Genomic DNA, 16,731 nt, shown 5'->3' with positions numbered 1-16,731 from the left:
AAGGAATTATTATGTCAGACTTTAAAATTATTTTATATTTTTAAGAAAATATATATATTTAGTGGTAATTTCAAAACAGTACACCGATATTAATTGGTATCAAAATATTTCGTTTCTCTAACTAAACCAAAATGGCCTCCGGTACGGTATCGGAGAGGCAAGGGTGTGTGCACACATGAGGTGTGTGCTAATGCACAGTGGGGTGTGTTCTAGACTGCTAGTAGTTAGTAAAAAAAATTAACGAAGCAACTAAACATCAATAATTAATAATTTAATTAACTAATACATTATAAAAGACAAAAAAATTAAATTATGTTAGGCTAAACATCAATTAATAATTTAATAATTAATGAAACAACAATACAACAAATTATAGTTTATAAAAGAAAAACAAATTTATGAAACAACTAAACAACAATAATTAATAATTTTATTAATATTTCAAATGAACTTATAGTTTATTCTATAGGTACCTTTGTTCATTTCTTTTCTTTTCATTTTTTTTTCCTTTTGAGATTTTTCGGTGTATAGAATGCAAATTTGTTTTGGTTTTAAGAACATTTTTTTTTAAAAGCACAAACTTCATGCGGGTCAAATCTTAAATTTCGGTTGATATTTATCAAAATGTCCCAAAACAGACTGAAATTATCCGAAATTTTTTTAAAGTGGAATAGGAACACCCTGGAAAAAATTCCTGAAATTACCATTGCGCACACAACTTTTATGTCACAATTTGTTATCCGTGAAATTGGTGTAGAAGAAATCTTTTAGAATTTATCCAAATATGTTAAATTTAATGCAATTATAGCAGATAAATTTTTTATTCCATTGGCTGCCAGCCTGCCTAAGACCAACGTGAACGTCAATAATGACGCTTCTTTTTTTTCTTTTTCTTTTTTCCATTAGCGAATAATTCTCTCTTCTTAATTTAATAAAAAAAATACTATTTTTACTTTTTTTCTTCTTTTGGGTAACAATTGATGGGGGACTTTGTGAACATTAATGATGAACACCACTTACCTCTAGTGCTTGAATACACTAAAATCAATGAGATAAACACGTGTCTAATTTTTATTGCATATAGCTTACCCATGAATTGACCATCCATAGTTGTGCAACAAATGGGTTTCACAACGTGGTTGTCCCGACATATACAATCAGCATTTTTAAAATTCCAGATAATCTTTGTGATGGAATGACTAGTTTGACAAGAAGTTTTCTAGAGGAAGATGGCCTAACTTAGTTGGGATAAGATGTGTATTCTAAAAACTTGTGAGGGGATGGGTTTTAAACAATTAAAGGATTTTAATTTAGTTTTGTTAGCAAAACAAAGGTGGCGCTTACAAACTAATCCAAATTCTTTGGTTTCTAAGATTTTTTTTAAGGCCCATTATTTCCCTGATTATGATTTTATACATGCTTCCATGGAGAGTAATCCTTCTTATGCTTGGCGTAGTATTATGACAGCTCAACCCATAAAGCAGCAATGGCAGGTTGGTAAGTAAGTATATGGCCATTTATTTTTTTTAAAGTGTGGCATGATAAATGGCTTCCAACTCTTACCACCCACAACAAGGCCACAACGTGGTTGTCAAAAGATGTCCTTGGCAATAATGGTAGGTAGGTATATCGGTATATGGCCATTTAATTTTTTGATACCAAGTGTATGGCTATTGTTGATGTAGGAATTGCATTCTATCTGTTTTATCATCCTCTATTGTTTACGGACTTTACGTATTTATGTAGAAACCAAACCTTTTATTTAAACTATGAAAGTATGAATTGTTACAATTTTTAATTAAGAATGATCCAATATTATCTAATATATATCATTACAGGTTCAGTCATGTTCTATTCATCTACCAACTCTTTAGGCATGCCAACCTATATATAATTTTGGCGAAACGCCACTTTTAGTCCCTACATTTTCAGGCGATTTCCATTTTAGTCCTTACATTTTATTTTTACCGCTTTTAGTCCCTATCTTGAAAAACGTCTCTCGTTTTGGTCCCTACCGTTACATAAAAAATGGAAATTGTACAGCTGGCAAACGGCATGCACTGTTGACCTGACGTGGCTATTAAAATAATAATAAAAAATATCACATCAGCATTTAAATTAAAAAATAAATTTATTAATTTTAACTAAATAAAAAAAATTAAAAACAGAATTAAAAACTAAAAATTACATGAATTGAGATCTAAGTGTGTTTTGAATAAGAACACAAACCCAAAAATTAAAATCCAAAAATTAAAAATCTCCAAATCATCGTTTTCTCAAATACAGCAATATCATCAAATCCTAAAGCCTCATAGTAACAAATCAATCCAAAAATACAACACAATCAATCCAAACAAAAAAATCTCAAACTCAAAATCTCTATCTCATCTCTCTCTTGCCTACTGTTTTCTATCTTCTCCCTCTCTCAGACCTTGCTTTTTCAAATCAAACATCACTCTCTCTCAGACAGTGTAGATCGGCAATGACTTTTTTTTTTTTTTTCAATCTCTCAAACAGGTGGTGGTGGGTTTGCTCATTGTTGGTTTTTTTTTTTTTTTTTTTCCTATTTTCGAGATGGGTTTGGTGATTGGGATGTTGAATCGGTGTGGGTTTGAACTGGCTATGGGTTATTGAATCGGTGCGGGTTTGAATCATCTATGGGTTGTTGAATCAGTGTGGGCTGTTGAAAGGGTGTGGGTTTGAATTGGTCTGGGCTATTGAATCGGTATGGGTTGGTTGTTTCGGTGGTGCTGGGATGTGTACGGTGGTTGAGGCTTCTTTGAATTGGTGTGGGTTGGTTATTTCGGTTTTGGAATTTCCAGTAGTGGAGCGATGGGTTTCGGGTTTGTTTGGTTGGTTGTTTGTTTCGGGTTTAGTGGTTGGTTGGTTGTATTGGATTCTAGGTTTTGTGGGTTCGGTGGCTATGTGAGTTTGATGGGTTTTGACTATGATGTTGACTGTGTGGGTCTGAATTTTCGATGTGGGTTGTTGTGGTTCAATGTTGGTGGCTGTGTGGGTTTCGGGTTTTGTGGGTTCTGGGTTTCGAGATCCTTTTTTAGGGTTTACGGGTTGTGGGTTGCCAGTGGGTCATGAGGTGTTGGTTCGGTTGTGGATGGTGTTTGGTGGATGCTGGTGGTTCAGTGTTGGATTTTAATTTTTGGGTTTGTGTTCTTGTTCAAGACACACTTAGATCTAAATTCATGTAATTTTTAGTTTTTAATTTTTTTTATTTAGTTAAAATTAATAAATTAATTTTTTTAATTTAAATGTTGACGTGGTATTTTTTATTATTATTTTAATGGCCACGTTTGGCCAACAGTGCATGCCGTTTGCCAGTTGTGCAATTTTCATTTTTAATGTAACGACAGGGACCAAAACGAAAGGCCTTTTTTAAGATAGGAACTAAAAATAGTAAAAATAAAATGTAGGGACTAAAATGAAAATCACCTAAAAATGTAGGGACTAAAAGTAACTTTTCGCCTATAATTTTAAAATGGTGTTCCAGAAACTAGAAACTGAACTGTTCATTTAACTATGAATTGTTAAATTTTTTAGGGATGATCCAATTTTCTGATATGTCATAATTCAGGTTCAGTGGTGTTCTATTCATCTATCATCTCTTTCGTCATTTGTGCCATATGTATCAGTAGATCCTTTAATTTAATACTAATATAGTGATATGTCAGAGCATCCACATCCGGATCTTAAATCCCATCTTATTTTACCATCCCAAAAACCTACTTTATCAATTATACAATACCATTTTACAATACACCCAACATCCCAACTTTTATTTTCCTATTCTACTCATTAAAATAATATTTTTACACAATAAAATAATATAAATTCTACAATAAAATAATATTTAAATTTTATCTATCACTCCTCTCTCTCTCTGAGTATCTGTCCCTCTCTCAACAACCAAACAATCCAATTATCACCGCACCACCACCACCATGCCTACCACGCCACCATGCCCACTGCCCACCAAATCCCACCGGAACCAAAAACCCAAACTAAGGAAAAAAAAAAAAAAAAAAAAAAACCACCAGATCACTGCCACATCCAACCCATCTGAACCCAAAAGATAAAACCCACACAAAACCCACACAAAACCCAGATTGGCGAAAGCACAAAACCAGATCGGCGAAACCATTTGACCCACGGCGCCACCAGATCAACGCCGCCACCAACGCCGCCAACATCAATCCATGCCTCACTGCAAAACCCACACAAAACCCAGATCGGCGAAAGCACAAAACCAGATCGGCGAAACCATTTGACCCACGGCGCCACCAGATCAACGCCGCCACCAACGCCGCCAACATCAATCCATGCCTCACTACAAAACCCACACAAAACCCACACAAAACCCAGATCGGCGAAAGCACAAAACCAGATCGGCGAAACCATTTGACCCACGGCGCCACCAAATCAACGCCGCCAACATCACACCACATCCAGCCCATCATCAGCGATCTTGAGCGATCCATCATCGGCGACATTGGCAACCCACCAATCTCCACCGATCCAAACCCATGCCACCACCTGACCCATGATTCACCGATACACCGATCCACCGATCTCCATGCCGTGACCACGAACCAAACCCAGCTATAGTGCAAGCCTTGAACGAGAAAGAGAGATGTGTGATGAGAGAATGAGTGAGGAAGGAATCCATAGCAAACCCATTGGAATTTATAGCAGACTGATCTGAGATTTTTTTTTTTTTAATATATGGAAACAAACTGATCTGAGATAGAGTAGAGAGCAGAACGAGAGGAGGAAAAGAGAGAAAAGAAAGAGAAATAACGAGAGAGGAGAGAGAAATTCCCGGGTTAAATGAGAGAGGAGAGAGAAATGAGAGTATTAAAAAATTATTTTTTTTTATAACATTCAGCTACAGTACCATCTTACATTTGAGATGGTACTGTAGCTAAATCCCAAATTTGGAATTGGCATATTGCATATGACCTTCCCATTGTTGAGTAGTTTTGGGGCTTAAATGTCAAATATTTCTAACATTTGGCATATAGAAGCTCCACTGCTGATGCTCTGACACAATCCAGAACCTATTATGGGGTAACGCTCTCTCTTATGTTAGATTCACGATGGAATCTAAACATAAATTTAAAGGGAAAGAACACCGCATTACCTTTTTTCCAATACACCCAATAGTATTATATTCCAAGAGCATCCAATCAGAGTGGTTAGCGGTAGCAACGTAGCATTATTGTAGCATTGAATTGGTTCATAATTTCAGATGGTGATGAGTCAATGACCGTGTCAGGTCGTGCTCCATTCATTTACTCTTTGACGTGCCAACCAACCAGAAAAGTACAACCTTCTCTTTTTTGAGGATCAGAAAAGTACAACCTTAATTGAAAAGAACGTATAGACATTAAGATGGAGAGAGCAAAGGAAATAAGGACTATCGGTTTTTTTTTTTTTTTTTTGAAAAGAAGGACTATCGGTTTATACCAATATATTAATGTATAAAAGTTTAAGCCCAAGTTTCATTAAGCCCACACGCCTTTCAATTTTTTTTTTTTTTAAAGGAAAAACACTTATTTATTTTAATACTAAAAAATTGTACAAAGTTTTTTTTAAAAATTTTTTTTTTGTCTTTAAAATTATAAAGTTACTATCAAATTCCTGACTAATTTACAAACTCGTAGTTGTGAATACGATCAAATACACAAGGGAGGGGAAATAGGAAGAAATAATTATAAAAGAATAATAATTGTGCAAAATATGAAGTTAGAGAAAAGAGAATTTTTAGGAATACAACAAAACCACACAGAATTTTCAAAACAATCTTGTTTTGAGTTGTAATGGGTGTAGACGTGTAGCTGTGTAGGTGAAATATATATATATATATATATTTTTATTTATGTTGACCTAAGTTTGCAAAGAAAATACTTTGGGATTTTGTTGTAGTAATAAAAAAACTGAACAATAAAATCCGTAAAAATAATGCTTCCATCTAAAAATTAATCAAACACATTCCCTTCCTATCTTCATAACCAACCATGTGTAAAATCAAAGTGTGTAAATCAAAGGACCACAACAATAAAACCGAACAAAACTCCAATTGGTATAGTCAAATCAAGCCAAATTTTATATTTGAGATGCGTTGGGGTCACCAACATGAATGGTCAGGAACATGAGTGATACACATGACAATTACCAAGAGGTTGATAGAAACCTCTGATCTTTAGAGAAAATCCATTAATAAGCTAGAAGATGACAGATCAGTGAAATAAATGGTATTGCAAACCAAGGTAGAGGATGAACTTATACTTGATGGTATAATTTAGAAAAAGTTTCATTTTACTCCATCTTCCCCAATTATCGAATTATTAAAAATAAATGAAAATATGAGTAGAATTCTCATGCCACTAAAAATAAGGAAGTGTTATCTAAATTTGTAATGAACTTGGCTTGGGTCTAGTGTTCAGTTGCACTGGACTCATCATCTTAATGGGTTTAGTGCAACTGGACACTGAACCCAAACATTACCCATGTATAACTGTTTAATAATATCAATTTCTATGAAAACAGTGAAGCAATAATTTCACTGGGAGCCACCCATGGCATGTGCCCATGTGGTACAAGATTCTAAGAACAGATGATTATATGCCTTCAGGGAAAACGTGACATAAAGTAGCAAAGGATCCTATGGACACAACTTAACACCATGTCTAAATAATAGAAGGCTGTATGATAGAACCAACATAATGCAAAGCATAAATTAGAACAAAGTTGGGAGTCTCAGGCCATGCTTGATCTTGCATAGGCATGGAGTGTAAGTCCTTTTGCGGGATTTCATGTGAAGTTAGCCTTATGAAATACATCCCAAATCATTCTGAATAGTTCACCCTGGGCAGCTAGGCTCCTTCTTACCACTAGCAAATCTTGTTTGTAATGCCTAGGCTATGGTTGTAGCTGAAATAGAGCACTAGTATTGCTTATTGAGCATTTGGGATGCACCCTTTTTGCTTATTAGAGCTAGACTGAAGTCATTTGTGCTATGAAAATAAATCATTAAAGTACTTTGAAAATGCCAATTAGTCTTTACCTAAATTGTGAGGGAAAACACCTTTGCCTTGTTGAGGACAAGAAGAAAGGTAAATAATTTATTAGTGATCCTTGATCACACATAACTTGGAAAGAAAAATAGATATATCACGAAGATCATAGCACCACATAGTCCATATGAACTTGGGTCTGATATATCACAAACAATGGAAATGACCATAACTCAACAGTACAAGTAATGTCCAGGGCCTTATTTTAAAGGAAAAGCTACATACCAAGCCACATGACTACTAAAATTGGTACAATCTACATTATGGTATACTATGTCAAATTATAGGTATCAAACAAGCCAGTGAAGCTAAAACAATAGACTTGAACAAAACCGAGAATGGTATACGACCCTTATCATTGCGGATGAAGAGTCCTTGGTACACTGGAATGTTGATCAAGACAAGTAGCAAGTTAAGAATAACCTGCATGATCAACTGGTCTAACACCTTGAACTCAAAATCCAGAACAATCTTTCTGATTTCCCCAATTAAACTAAAGAGGTTTAGTAATGCCAATGTTGCTATGATGGTAAGCATGATAGTTGGGCTTCCAAACTCTATGACTTCTTGCCTGTACCTCTTCAACACATCCTCTGCACCTACCTTAGTTGTTAGCACAAATGTTGTTTCAGAGAGGCCTAATTGTCTGCTAATGGTGTCAATGAACCCAAAGAATAATGAGTTAGTTCTTTGGATCACCCACATTCGTTGCCAATTCCACCAAGCTTTGAGAGTATTCCCACAACTCAAGGCCTCTACTATGCTGCCAACATTCCTTGCTACAAAAACGTAAGCAAAAGGCATGAACCATATGCTTTTAACCTGGAAAATGAGGCCATGAAATCAGTATATATAAGCTCTACAATAGGAAACGTCATAAAAAAACACTTTTTACTTGACTTGTTGCTACGTAGTTGCTCACAAATTTCAATTCTACGCTAAACATAAAGTTGTGAATATGGAATTTTTTGTGTTTAATAAATAATCTAAGGGCCATTGAAGTATTGAAGGAGCACAAAACATATATCATTAAAATTATGTGCGTGATAAGCATGAATTCTTTCTTTTATGACATCTATTATATGCATTAAATTATATAAAATAAGAAAATAAAGATAAAAGATAAACCTGAGGGAATAAGGAAATGCCATGAAGCAAGCAAAGAGAAGGAACAATCACATAATAGAGTGTTGGGAATGAAATTGGAGCCCATAAAAGATAAATACAATATCCCATCTGAGCACCAAATTTTATCTTTCCCTACCCATATATGAAAGGGCAAAACTAGGAGAAAAATATCTGAAACATGCCTTCAGACCACCTCTTGTGTTGAATAAGAACTATATCTAAAGTAGTTGGACCAACACCCAAAAATGCCTTTCTATCTGGATTATAATAAAGTGATTTCCAACCCCTAAATTGGATAGTCAATCCAGATACAATGTCTTCAACTGGGCACCCATAAATCAGCCCCATCTGCAAATATAATTACCATTTTCATTAAAATTTCTACACACAAATGTGAGTGAGTGTGTGTGTGTTTGTGTGTGAGAGAGAGAGAGAGAGAGAGAGAGAGAGAGAGACATTTTTCCCCCATTGAGTGTCCTTCTCAGCACTACAATTAGCAAAAACTTTAGATAATTCTTCCAATTCATTAACAGTTTTATCATTATTCTTCTTGGCTTGTAGATTCAATTCTCCTTTATAATCCTTGGAATACACCTTTCCACAAAGACTCTCTCTTCGATGGAAACATCCAGTGCCACAATACAAGGCTGTTGAAGTGGGCCATGTGTGGCTTGAATTGCCACAAGCCCACATCCACTTTAAGTCAGTCACTATTGACCGAATGCAACTAGGAATAGTAATTCCTAAACAGCCGGCTTTGACCTTAATATATATATATATATATATTATATTAGGTTTTTTGAAAAGTAGTGCAGCCGTGTGAGTATATAGAAAAAATTCCCTACAACTGGTATCAGAGCCTAGGGTTAGGTTTGAGTGGGAGCAATGGCAGAGGAAGCAGGAAAGGCGTCTGGAATAGAAAAGTTTGATGGCACAGACTTCGCATATTGGAGGATGCAGATTTAAGATTATCTCTATGGGAGGAAATTGCATCTGCCTCTTTTGGGGACAAAACCTGAGGCTATGAAGGCTGAGGAATGGGCTCTTCTTGACAGACAGGTACTAGGAGTTATCAGGTTAACTCTGTCTAGGTCTGTTGCACATACTTTGACTTTTATGTATGAAAAGCCGTCAGCAAACAATAAGGTGCACTTGATGAAGAAACTATTCAATCAGAAGATGGCAGAGAATGCATCAGTAGCACAACATCTAAATGAATTTAATACTATCACAAATCAATTGTCGTCTGTAGAAATTGATTTTGATGATGAGATTCGTGCTCTGATCGTCTTGGCTTCTTTGCCAAACAGTTGGGAGGCAATGAGGATGGCAGTAAGCAATTCTACAGGAAAAGAAAAACTCAAGTATAATGATATACGAGATTTAATTTTGGCTGAGGAGATTCGCAGAAGAGATGCAGGTGAATCCTCAGGATCTGGTTTTGCCCTAAACCTTGAGACAAGAGGCAGAGGTAATAACAGAAATTCAAATCGGGGCAGATCAAAATCCAGAAATTCTAATCGGAACAGAAGTAAATCTAGATCAGGCCAACAAGTACAATGCTGGAATTGTGGGAAAACAGGTCACTTTAGGAATCAATGCAAAAGTCCTAAAAAGAAGAATGAAGATGATTCTGCTAATGTTGTAACAGAAGAGGTACATGATGCATTACTTCTTGCAGTAGACAGTCCACTTGATGATTGGGTTTTGGATTCAGGAGTTTCGTTTCATACCACTCCACACCGAGAAATCATACAGAATTATGTTGCAGGTAATTTTGGTAAGGTGTATTTGGCTGATAGTTCAGCCTTGGATGTTGTGGGTATGGGAGATGTTCGGATATTATTGCCCAATGGGTCTGTTTAGTTACTGGAGAAGGTTCGACATATTCCTGACCTAAGGAGGAATCTGATTTCTGTTGGACAACTTGATGATGAAGGGCATGCAATACTATTTGTTGGTGGTACTTGGAAGGTTACAAAGGGAGCTAGGGTATTGGCTCGTGGAAAGAAGACTGGTACTCTGTACATGACCTCAAGTCCAAGAGACACAATTGCAGTTGCTGATGCAAGTATTAATACAAGCCTATGGCACCGCAGACTTGGTCACATGAGTGAGAAAGGGATGAAGATGCTGCTGTCAAAAGGAAAATTACCAGAATTGAAGTCCATTGATTTTGACATGTGTGAAAGTTGCATCTTAGGAAAGCAAAAAAAGGTGAGCTTCTTGAAAACTGGCAGGATACCGAAGGCTGAAAAATTGGAGTTAGTACACACTGATTTGTGGGGGCCTTCTCCGGTTGCATCCCTTGGAGGTTCAAGGTACTATATCACTTTTATTGATGACTCAAGTAGAAAGGTATGAGTTTATTTTCTGAAAAATAAATCTGATGTATTTGAAACCTTTAAGAAGTGGAAGGCCATGGTTGAGACAGAAACAGGTTTAAAAGTAAAATGTTTGAGATCAAATAATGGAGGAGAGTACATAGATGGAGGGTTCAGTGAGTATTGTGTTGTACAGGGAATTAGGATGGAGAAGACCATTCCTGGGACACCACAGCAGAATGGTGTGGCTGAGCGCATGAACAGAACTCTCAATGAGCGTGCTAGGAGTATGAGGTTGCATGCTGGACTACCAAAAACTTTTTGGGCTGATACTGTTAGCACTGCAGCTTACTTGATAAACCGAGGACCTTCAGTTCCCATGGAGTTCAGACTTCCTGAGGAGGTTTGGAGCGGTAAAGAGGTAAAGTTTTCACACTTAAAAGTTTTTGGTTGTGTTTCCTATGTTCATATTGATTCTGATGCTCGTAGTAAACTTGATGTAAAGTCTAAAATATGTTTTTTCATTGGCTATGGTGATGAGAAATTTGGCTATAGGTTTTGGGATGAACAAAACAGGAAAATCATCAGAAGTAGAAATGTGATATTTAATGAACAGGTTATGTACAAGGACAGGTCAACTGTAGTGCCAGATGTTACAGGGATAGATCAAAAGAAATCTGAATTTGTCAACTTAGATGAATTGACTGAAGGTACTGTCCAGAAAAGGGGTGAAGAAGATAAGGAGAATGTAAATTCACAGGTAGATCTGAGTACACCTGTAGCTGAAGTTCGCAGATCTTCCAGGAACATTAGACCTCCACAGCGTTATTCACCCACTCTAAATTATCTCCTGTTGACTGATGGTGGTGAGCCAGAGTGTTATGAAGAAGCCTTGCAAGATGAGAATTCAAGCAAGTGGGAGTTAGCCATGAAGGATGAGATGGATTCCTTGTTGGGGAATCAGACATGGGAACTGACTGAATTGCCAGTAGGAAAGAAGGCTTTGCACAACAAGTGGGTATACAGAATAAAGAATGAGCATGATGGTAGCAAACGTTACAAGGCCAGATTAGTTGTTAAAGGGTTCCAGCAGAAGGAAGGCATTGACTACACAGAGATATTTTCTCCAGTTGTGAAGATGTCAACAATCAGACTAGTACTGGGAATGGTGGCTGTAGAAAACTTACATCTTGAGCAGTTAGATGTGAAAACAGCATTCCTTCATGGTGACTTAGAGGAAGACCTTTACATGATTCAGCCGGAAGGGTTCATTACTCAAGGACAAGAGAATTTAGTCTGCAAACTGAGAAAGAGCTTGTATGGCCTAAAACAAGCTCCTAGACAGTGGTACAAGAAATTTGACAGTTTTATGCATAGAATTGGGTTCAAGAGATGTGAAGCTGATCACTGTTGCTATGTTAAGTCTTTTGACAATTCTTACATCATATTACTGTTGTATGTGGATGATATGCTTATTGCAGGGTCTAGCATTGAGGAGATTAATAATCTGAAGAAGCAATTGTCCAAACAGTTTGCAATGAAGGATTTGGGAGCTGCAAAGCAAATCCTTGGTATGAGAATCATTAGAGACAAGGCTAATGGTACATTGAAGCTTTCACAATCAGAGTATGTGAAGAAAGTTCTCAGCAGGTTCAACATGAATGAAGCTAAACCAGTGAGCACACCCTTGGGTAGTCATTTCAAACTAAGCAAAGAACAATCACCGAAGACAGAAGAAGAAAGGGACCACATGAGCAAGGTGCCCTGTGCCTCAGCTATTGGCAGCTTGATGTATGCTATGGTGTGTACAAGGCCAGACATTGCACATGCAGTGGGAGTTGTGAGCAGATTCATGAGTAGGCCTGGAAAGCAGCATTGGGAGGCAGTCAAGTGGATTCTGAGATATCTGAAGGGTTCATCAGATACATGTCTTTGCTTCACAGGTGCAAGTTTGAAACTGCAGGGTTATGTAGATGCTGATTTTGCTGGTGATATTGATAGTAGAAAGAGTACTACTGGGTTTGTTTTTACTCTGGGTGGTACAGCTATATCATGGGCTTCAAATCTACAGAAGATTGTTACTTTGTCTAGTACAGAAGCTGAGTATGTTGCAGCAACTGAAGCTGGAAAGGAGATGATTTGGCTACATGGTTTCTTAGATGAATTGGGTAAGAAGCAGGAGATGGGTATTCTACACAGTGACAGTCAAAGTGCAATCTTTCTTGCCAAGAATTCGGCTTTTCATTCAAAGTCGAAGCACATACAGACAAAATACCACTTTATCCGTTACCTTGTTGAAGATAAGCTGGTAATGCTTGAGAAGATTTGTGGATCTAAGAACCCGGCAGACATGGTGACTAAGGGTGTCACTATTGAGAAGTTGAAGCTGTGCACAGCTTCAATTGGTCTTCTAGCTTGAGGACAGGAGGATGAGTTGCAGGGATGAGGGATTGTGTTATGGAGGTATTGTGGCTGATGTTTGCAGCTTGTGAGCCCTTAAGGGCTAAGGTGGAGCTGATGGAGGAGTTTGCTTGTGTAGCTTGATCAATTCAAGCCAAGGTGGAGATTTGTTGAAGTGGGCCATGTGTGGCTTGAATTGCCACAAGCCCACATCCACTTTAAGTCGGTCACTATTGACCGAATGCAACTAGGAATAGTAATTCCTAAACAGCCGACTTTGACCTTAATATATATATATATATATATATATATTATATTAGGTTTTTTGAAAAGTAGTGCAGCCGTGTGAGTATATAGAAAAAATTCCCTACAAAGGCTGCACCATATCCACCTATACCAGCAAGCTCAACCTTCATATTTAACCATGAATAATAGTATATCAGTTCACCAAAAGGATCAACATTGGTTTCTCTTCTTGAAAACAAAGGCATAGTCATAGATTACTCACATTGTTAGTAACCGAATAAGAACTTGCATAAATATCATTCTTGGTGATATTGTTATATTGTTGTGGAAATTGCACAAAAGAGATCTCACGACCTCTCTTTTCGTCCATGAGAAAACACAATATCTCTCGTATTGTGTCCACATCATTTGCATACATGTCACAGTCTAAGTTCAAGATGATTGGGGCATTACTTATCTTTGAAGACACTTTTATCTGCACATGTGAAATAACCTTCATCAAAATACTATGAAAAATAAAATTAGTAACATTATCAAGTGGCCATGGTCATAAATTTTACATAATTATCGCATGCTTATTTCAAGTGGGATGTGTACGGTGGCTGAGGCTTCTTTGAATCGGTGTGGGTTGGTTATTTCGGTTTTGGAATTTCCAGTAGTGGAGCGGTGGGTTTCGGGTTTGTTTGGTTGGTTGTTTGTTTCGAGTTCAGTGGTTGGTTGGTTGTATCGGATTCTGGGTTTTGTGGGTTCGGTGGCTGTGTGAGTTTGATGGGTTTTGACTATGATGTTGGCTATGTGGGTCTAAATTTTCGATGTGGGTTGTTGTGGTTCAATGCTGGTGGTTGTGTGGGTTTCGGGTTTTGTGGGTTATGGGTTTCAAGATCCTTTTTTGGGGTTTACGAGTTGTGGGTTGCCGGTGGGTCATGAGGTGTTGGTTCGGTTGTGGATGGTGTTCAGTGGATGCTGGTGGTTCAGTGTTGGATTTTAATTTTTGGGTTTGTGCTCTTGTTCAAGACACACTTAGATCTAAATTCATGTAATTTTTAGTTTTTAATTCTGTTTTTAATTTTTTTTATTTAGTTAAAATTAATAAATTAATTTTTTTGATTTAAATGTTGACGTGGCATTTTTTATTATTATTTTAATGGCCACGTTAGGCCAACAGTGCATGCCATTTGCGAGCTGTGCAATTTTCGTTTTTGATGTAACGGCAGGGACCAAAACGGGAGGCCTTTTTTAGGATAGGAACTAAAAGCGGTAAAAATAAAATGTAGGGACTAAAATGAAAATCACCTGAAAATGTAGGAACTAAAAGTGGTTTTTCGCCTATAATTTTAAAATGGTGTTCTAGAAACTAGAAATTGAACTGTTCATTTAACTATGAATTGTTAAATTTTTTAGGGATGATCCAATTTTCTGATATGTCATAATTCAGGTTCAGTAGTGTTCTATTCATCTATCATCGCTTTCGTCATTTGTGCCATATATATCAGTAGATCCTTTAATTTAATATTGATATAGTGATATGTCACAATCCAGAATCGAAAAAATCAGAAAGAAAAAATAATCCTGGAGGGCGTTTGGATTCCCCGTTTTCCTGCGTCCACGTTTTGGTTTTGTGTTTTCTTTGTTTTTTTTTTTTTTTTTTTTGCCCGCATATGTTGACTTTGGTGGACAAAAATTACTGTTTTGCACTGTAGCAGTACTGTTCATGTACTATAGTAATACTGTTCACGCATTAAAAAATATTAAAAATGGGTCCCACGGTACTTTTCACACATTGAAAAATTATTTTGCTACAGTGTTTTCAGTTTTCAGTTTCAACAACAATAAGCTCAATCCAAACGGACCCCTGATGTGCCAACACTTCAAGTTTGTTTGTTTTTTTTTTTTTTTTTTTTAACTCTTTTTAATAGTCTTTTTTGATTTCTTTACCCAACAAGTTTGTAGAATTTCTGGTCAAATACATTTGAGAGAGGGAGCAAAGAAAATGAGGCCTATCAATTGATTTCAATTAATTATCATTATTCTACAAGAGAACGAAGAAACGAGAAAGATCAATTAAGGCCAGTCCCTTTTGTTTTTTTAAAGGTGGAAGACCTATTTAATCTGACATTTTTTTTAAGAGAGTTTCAATTTATGTCATTCGCTCTTTATCAAAGTCAGTCCTTTGATGATAGTTTTTTATTATCAGATCAAGACACCAATCGATTTTTGATGTAAGTGGAGATTATATCTTAAATCTCTTATTCAACCATCAGAAACTTTACCCATTGAGCTAACTGAAACTCATATTTAATCTGACACTTAAAAAAAAGATAAATTATTAATTTTTTTTTTCTAATTATAAAGTTAAAATCAAATACTTGAATAATTTAAAAACTAATATTTAAAATTTTCCATTAGCCTGACTTATATATATATATATATATATGCAAAATTAAGAGAAAATCTAATTAAATTCTAAATTGGAGTTTAATTTTGTGTCACGTGTCTTATCTAGTTTTTAAAATTGTGTGTCAAGTGAATTATTAGATACAAAAAGCAAACAATCTAAATTCAATTAGATTCTTTTGTACCATGTGTCCCATCTAATTTTTTAATTTTTGTGACAAGTGAATTATTGGATACAAAAATTGAAGAGTCTAGATCTAGATCTAATTAGATTCTAAATCATATATATAAGGTTAGGTTCAAGTTACACCTTATATAACTTCATAATAGTTACACATTTTTTAAATCATTGATTTTAAAGAGATTTAACAGTTAAAAATGCATCATTAACTCTCTCTCTCTCTCTTATTTATTGCATTCCAAATTCCTCCTCATTAAATGGGCATGCCACCACTTCTTCTTCCTTTTTTTAATCCTTTCTTCTTCTTTTTTAAATAAACGATGGTTAATTTTATTGCCAAAAAAAAAAAAAAAAAACTAAGGAATTGTATAATTTTCTATAAACAATCTTGAGGAACTTTGTTGTCATTACCCTTTATGTTTCTTTAATCCTCTCCATTGAAATTATACTTTAGCAGTTCAATTTCCTTTCCCATAAAATGATGTCGTATTTGCATTTGAAAACAATGACCCCTCATTCATGAACGCTAGTGGATTCATTATTAAAAAATAAATAAATAAAAAAACAGATTCCAATTTGTATTCATAAATGCTAGTGGATTCATAAACTCAAAATCTCCTAGCAAAAGTAATTATTAATATTCAATTGCAAACGCCAGAGAGGCAGTAAGTTTTAAATACTAGCTTTCAAAAGAAAAAAGAAGTTGGAAAGAAAGTTTTATTCTTTTAAACTTGGAAGTTTGAAATAGTAAGTTTTCATGTTCGTGTTGTTGCCTCAGACACAAGCTTTAGCCTCAACATGGGGCTTCAAACCTTAATTTTCTTACACCACACAAATATTATGTATTTTATGTTCTCTTATTATGAATCACGTCCTTGGTATATTATTATGGACGGCAGTTTCAACTCACTGATTTGCAACATAAGAACGTTAAGAATAAGACCATGAGAAAGCAAATCTGCAAATT

At 35.8% G+C, this 16,731-nt stretch overlaps 1 pseudogene; it reads right to left on the bottom strand.

Annotated features, from left to right (window-relative positions):
* Positions 1 to 7,186: 7,186 nt before the first annotated feature.
* LOC115956124 lies at positions 7,187 to 8,912 on the bottom strand (annotated as a pseudogene).
* Between the last annotated feature and the right edge of the window lie 7,819 nt (positions 8,913 to 16,731).

The sequence above is a fragment of the Quercus lobata genome, chromosome 8 (assembly GCF_001633185.2).
Source record: "Quercus lobata isolate SW786 chromosome 8, ValleyOak3.0 Primary Assembly, whole genome shotgun sequence".
NCBI lineage: Eukaryota > Viridiplantae > Streptophyta > Magnoliopsida > Fagales > Fagaceae > Quercus > Quercus lobata.
The sequence above is the reverse complement of the archived record's forward strand: the minus strand, read 5'-3'. Positions and strand labels throughout refer to the sequence as shown.